At 39.5% G+C, this 6,566-nt stretch overlaps 1 protein-coding gene across 2 annotated transcripts in view; it reads left to right on the top strand.

Moving 5' to 3' along the window:
• Positions 1–6,566, top strand: part of C10H2orf15 (chromosome 10 C2orf15 homolog) — a 23,250-nt gene that overhangs the window by 2,495 nt on the left and 14,189 nt on the right. Inside the window, exon 3 of one of the 2 annotated variants that reach the window (XM_081832012.1) lies at positions 3,107–3,200. The exons of the other annotated variant lie outside the window; for it this stretch is intronic. The gene's annotated coding sequence lies outside the window, so the exon portion shown is untranslated. The remainder of the gene's footprint in view (positions 1–3,106; positions 3,201–6,566) is intronic. 2 annotated transcript variants of the gene reach the window in all.

Raw genomic sequence — 6,566 nt, 5'->3', positions numbered from 1 at the left:
TGGAAGTTTAATTTTTAATATCTTCCATTTCTAACTTCATCATGCTCATGCTTTGCTCTATCTTCTTGAAAATATGGAATATATTTAAAATAGCTGATAAAGTCCTTGCATACTAATTCTATCACCTGTGTCATTTCTGGGTTTGTTTCTATTAACTAATTTTTTTCCTCCTGCTTATGGGTCGTATTTTTCTGCTGGTTTTCATGCCTGGTTAATTTTTTTGGCTGTCAGACATTGCAGATTTTACATTGTTGGGGGCTGGAAGTTTTTGTTTTTGTTTTTCTTTAAATATATTTAGGCTTCGTTCTGAGATGTAGTAATGTCACTTGGAAACAGTTGTATCATTTAGAGCTGCGCTGTCCAAAATAGTAACCACTAGCTATATGTGGCATTTTGAATTTATATTAATAAAATTAGATAAAACCTAAATTATTAAATAAGATTATGTATTAAAAATTATATTAAATAAAATTAGATAAAACTTAAGATTTCATTTGCACTATGTACATTTCAAATTCCAAAGCCACATGTGGCTAGTAGCTAGTATAGTGGACAATAGATAGAGAATATTTAAATCATTGAGGAAAGTTCTGTTGGACAGCAATGCTTTAGAAGCTTGCTTTTAAACTTTGTTACATCCAAAATACTCTCTAGGGCTAATCTGGCCTCTTTCTGAAGCCAGTACCTTTTTGAGGACTCTGATCAATGCCCCGTGTGTTAGGAGTTCTTTACACTCAGGCTGGTGGGAACTCCATTCCTGACCCTGTGGAAGCTCTGCAGACTATTCAGCCTTCTCCTTTTTGGTGGTTCTTTCTCAGGCCCCAGTAGTTTCCTTGCACATGTTTTTCCTGATTAGTACTCAGCCAAAGAATTGTGGGGAATCCTCTGCCTATCTCTGGAGCTCTTTCTCTCACTGCCCCTCTCTCCACAAGTTCTAGTGACTGTGGCTTCTACAGACTCTGAACTCCTGTCTTCTCAATTCATTGAAATAACCAGACACACTACAGGTTCCCCCTCCTTGTGCAGAAGCCTGAAATCTCTAGGCAGCGAGCACTCATAGCGCTCACCTCGTTTATTTCCTTTCTCTCAGGGATTACTCTCTTGCACAGCCTTTTGTCCATTATCTAAAAACCATGTGTTTTGTCTGTTTTATAACAGTGGTTTGCAATTTAAAAATTACTTCAGACTGAGGGAACTGTAAGTGCATGAGCCCTAAGCAGAAGAGGGGTTGGCACAGCATGTACTTAGGAACGGCAATGAGGTCATGGGGCAGAATGAGTGAGAGAGATAGGAGTTTGAGAGGACAGAATGTTAGCTGGTGTTATCAGTCTCCTATTGCTGGTGTAATAATATACCACAAACTTGGTGGCTTTAAGCAACACAAATATATTATCTTACAGTTCTGGAGGTTAGGAGTCCAAAATGGATCTCACTAGAGTAAAATCAAGATGTCAGCTGGGCTGTATTCCTTGTGGGGGCTCTCAGGGAGAATCCATTTTCTTGTCTTTCCAGCTTCTGCAGAATGCCTGCTTTGTACGGCTCATGGTGTCCTTTTATCTTCAAAGCCAGCAATGGCCAGTCAGGTCCTTCCCACATTGCATCATTCTAACAGTGACATTCCCACCTCTCTTTCACTTACGCAGACCCTTGTGATTACATTGATAACCAGTGAAGAGAGCAGGATAATCTCCCCACCTCAAGGTCACTTGACTGGCAACCTTAATTCCATCTGCAACCTTAGTTTCCCTTTGCCATGTGACATATTCACAGGTTTTGGGAATTAGGATGTGGACTTCTTTGGGGACCATTATTCTGCCTACCACAGCTGGAGACTCAATATGTAGACAATTTGCCTTTCACTCTGCATGGAAAGTACCTAGAGCAGAGTGGTGAGCAGAGGATTGATGACATCTGGCTTATGTTTTTGTTGGTGTTGTTTTTTTTTAATGATTTTATTTATTTATTCATAAGAGACCGAGAGAGAGAGAGAGAGGCAGAGGGAGAAGCAGGCTCCCCGCTGAGCAGGGAGCCCGATGCGGGACTCGATCCCAGGAGTCTGGGATCATGACCTGAGCCGAAGGCAGACGCTTAACCATCTGAGCCACCCAGGCGCCCTGGCTTATGTTTTAAAAGGCTCATTCCAGATACAGTTTGAGGAAAATACAATGGGAAGGGTTGGGCAAGAATAGAAACAGAAACAGGATTCATTGAAGGATTAGATGTGGAATATGAAATAGGAGCTAAAAATTACTCCACCAGTAATGCACAAGGTTTCCCATCATCCTGTATTCTCCTTAATTCTCCATGTTATCCACCTTTCTAGTGTGCCGTTCAGATGGTAGTAAACTTGCATTTCTCTGATTCCTAGTAAGTTTGAACATCTCTTTATGTACTCATTATCTATTTGGGATTCTCCAATCTGTGAATTATGTCTTTACATCCTTTGCCCATTTTCCTATTGAATTTCCTTTTTTATTGTTGATTTGTAGTTATTCTTCTTACATTCTAGCTGTAAATCCCTTGTCTGCTTTATAGAGCACATCTTCCAATCTCTATCATTTTAACTTTGTTTATAGTTTCTTTATTGAATAGAAGTTCTTAATTGTGAGTAATCAGGTCCATCTGTTTTCTTCCTTATTCTTTAAGCCTTTTAGTTTTTATTCAAGAAATCCTTCTCCACCCAAGGTGACAAATATATTGTCCTGCATTTTTAAAATTACATTTATAGTTCTGTGATTCACATCTGGGTCTTTACTGCATTTGGAGTCCACTTTTGTTTGTATATAAAATAGGGATCCTACTTTATTTTCATCCCCATCATGAGCTGGTATTCACAGTACTATCCTACTAAACTTAGTCTGTTCTATCCCCTTTGTTGTATGGTGCCACTTTTACCATATGTGAAGTTCTGGCACATGACTAGGTCCAAATTGGAACTCTGCCATGTTCTGTTTGTCCTTTATTTGTTCCTGCATCTGTACTAAACTGTACATTTTTTTTTAACTTTCACTTTGTAGCATATCTAATGATAAGGCAAGTCTCCTGTTGTGTATGTCCAAATTTATTTAGTTTCTAATGGAACTTTATTCTTCCTTATGCATTCAAGATTTCTTCTTGAATGGCAATCTGAATGCCAGGCCAAAGAGGCCCCGAATAGACTTGTTCTCCCTTCATGTCCTCAAGATTCCAGACAAGTTAAGGTGAGACTCAAAGGGCCAAACCTACCGTATTGCATTTGGTTCCTCCTCAATCCTTCTATTAAACTGAAATTTAATGTACTAGTTGAGAATTCTGTATGTTATCATTATTTTACCATTGTTGATTTCAAATGCAATATGTTGTTTTACAGAGTTTTGTTACTATGGTTGACCCTTCAACAATGCAGGGGTTGGGGGCACCAACCCCCTGCCCATGCAGTCAAAAATCTGCATACATCCGTCAACTCCCCCAAAACCAAACTATTAATAGCCTACTGCTGACTGGAAGCCTTACCAATAATATTAAAAATTAATACATATTTTGTATGTCATATGTTTATACTATATTCTTATGATAAACTAGAGAGAAGAAAAGGTTATTAAGAAAATCATAAGAGGAAAATACATTTACATTACTATGCCATATTTACTGAAAAAAAATTTTCATGTAATTGGATGCATGTGGTTCAATCCTGTGTTGTTCAAGGGTCAATTGTATATTATTTTTAGCTTTTTTCAACTTTGTATTCTGAAAAAATTTTAAACATACAGAAACTTAACAAGAATAATCCACTGAACAATTTTTTATCCTTTCCTACCTAGATTAACAATTGTTAACATTTTAAACATTTTATTTTCTCTTTATCTATTGCTAGGTAATTTGAAAGCAAGTTGTAGATATGATCCTTTACCCCTATTTCAGCATGTCTCTCCTAAGAACAAGGACATTCAGTAATATAACCACAGTACAGTTACCACATTCAGGGCATTTCACATTAATGCAATATTATTATCTAATAAACCATCCATATTCAAATTTTCCAATTGTCCAAGAAATGGCCCTTATAATACATTTCTCCTCCACCTCCCCAAATAAGAATCATTCATTGCATTTGGATATCATGTCTCTTTAGTCTTCCTTAATCTGGAACAATTCTTCAGCTTCTCTTTGTCTTTCATACATTGACATTTTTGAGTAGAGGCTAATTTGTTTTATATAATATCTCTCAATTTGGGTTTATCTGATTGTTTCCTCATGATTAGATTCAAGTTATACATTTTTAACAGAAGGACTTCCTTTTTAAGTAATCAAAGAGGACAGACCAAAGAATAGAATAAATTCAATTTTATTAATTTGAAGATAGTATTAGATATATATTTGATGAGAAAAAAATTCACCTTCAGTTTCCAAATCTAAGAAATAGGTATACCTGCATTTTAGAATATCATCACAGAGAGCTTTTAAAAATTTAGCTAAATTGTATTTGATTCCTAAAAAGCCATTTCCTAATTGTTACATTAACAACTTCTGAGTAACTAGTATGTTTAGGATACTGCAACAGGCCCAGGACTCTGTTCTGTTATAAACACTAACCACATGTGGATAACAAAGTTTCAAGATGATATCTTTAGAGATCTTCTGTCAATAAATGATTAGAGCTTGATGGGAATGAAATTCTAAATTTATAAAAGATACCACAGTACCTAAATATTAAAGAAATAATAATTTCCAAAAAAGTGATTAAGTGCTCTCATTCACAAGTCTGTTCCAGATCTCACATTACTGCTGAAGTATCTTCAGTACATCACTGTTGTCTAACAAGCACTGGGCTTTCAGAAGTCCTCACTGTCTTCCTTGGGCCAGGAAGCTGGTCCCTTCTGCCATCCTGGTCATTTCTGCTTATCAAGTTCTTGCCCATCTTTCAAAGCCCAACCCTGACCTATGCTCCCCTCCTTTCAGAACCTTTCCAAGCCCTCCCTCCATGTTGCACACTCATATCTCCTGACAGATTGGGTATCTGTACTAAGAGGTACTGTATCTTTATTGGACTTTTTTTTTTTTTTGTACTGTGGTAAAATACACATACAATTTACCATCTTAACCATTTTTAAGTGTACAGTTCGGTGTATTAAGTACATTCAGCGTGGTGCAAAATCCTTTTAAGGGTGGTTTCCTCTTAGGGTGGGAGAACCCTGCCTGCCTTCCAGCTATCCTTCATCATTCCCCCCCTCTGAAGAGGTAACCCTAAGTGCTATTAGGGAAGAAGGGCGACAACTGATTGTAGCTACTTCCTGCTGGTCAGGGGTGTTGGATGGGGCAGCAGTCAGTGTTCCTCTCATCTCAATTTATCAAGGGGTCCCCTGTAGATGTCTGGTTTGACCTCTATGTGAGGCTTCATTTGAACCACAATTTGGAGTTTGATGACCTTTATTCTGGAAGATATAAAGCAGGTTAGGGCATTTAGGAGGCAAGGCCCAAAGCACAATGCAAGACCGAGTACAGCCAGGGGTCCAGTGAGAGATACAGGATGTTTTAGTGAACTCCCCACATACTCTGAGAAGGCGGGTGAAAGAAATGCAATAAGAATTATGATTTTGATGGCATATAGGGAAAGTAACTTTTTTTTTTTAAAGATTTTATTTATTTATTTATTTTATTTTATTTTTTTAAGATTTTATTTATCTGAGAGAGAGAGAATGAGAGACAGAGAGCATGAGAGGGAGGAGGGTCAGAGGGAGAAGCAGACTCCCCACCGAGCAGGGAGCCTGATGCGGGACTCGATCCCGGGACTCCAGGATCATGACCTGAGCCGAAGGCAGTCGCCCAACCAACTGAGCCACCCAGGCGCCCCTTGTTTATTTATTTGAGACAGAATGAGAGAGACAGAGAGCACATGAGAGGGGGGAGGGTCAGAGGGAGGAGCAGACTCCCTGCAGAGCAGGGAGCCCGATGCGGGACTCGACCCCGGGACTCCAGGATCATGACCTGAGCCGAAGGCAGTCGCTTAACCAACTGAGCCACCCAGGCGCCCCGGGAAAGTAACATTTAAGAAGACTTTTCTGTGTCTTGTCGCTTCAAGACTAGTTTGAGGTCCTCTCTGGGTTCACAGAGGGATTTCAGTTCCTTGTTGTTAGGCCCCATTGGGGACCAGGGTTTGACTCCAAAATGGTGGATCCAGGCTTCAAATTTAGGCACTTTGCTATTGGAGTGGCTAAAATCACTGTATGCGGGTCTTCCCAGATAGGCTCTAACAAGCACTTGGTAAATATCCCACTTGCTGTTGAGCTGGTCTCTGGGCCTGGGTTAGATCACCCAAGGTCATTCCCTTTAAAGCTGGGGCACTGAGCAAGGTCTTCTTGAGATTTTTTAAAAGGTTTTCCTCACTCTGCGGGCGCCTGGGTGGCTCAGTTGGTTAAGCGACTGCCTTCAGCTCAGGTCATGATCCTGGAGTCCCAGGATCGAGTCCCGCATCGGGCTCCCTGCTCGGCAGGGAGCCTGCTTCTCCCTCTGACCCTCCCCCCTCTCATGTGCTCTCTGTCTCTCTCATTCTCTCTGTCTCAAATAAATAAATAAAATCTTTAAAAAAA

This window comes from Leptonychotes weddellii, chromosome 10 (assembly GCF_054177405.1).
Source record: "Leptonychotes weddellii isolate Sample4059 chromosome 10, ASM5417740v2, whole genome shotgun sequence".
NCBI lineage: Eukaryota > Metazoa > Chordata > Mammalia > Carnivora > Phocidae > Leptonychotes > Leptonychotes weddellii.
The sequence above is the reverse complement of the archived record's forward strand: the minus strand, read 5'-3'. Positions and strand labels throughout refer to the sequence as shown.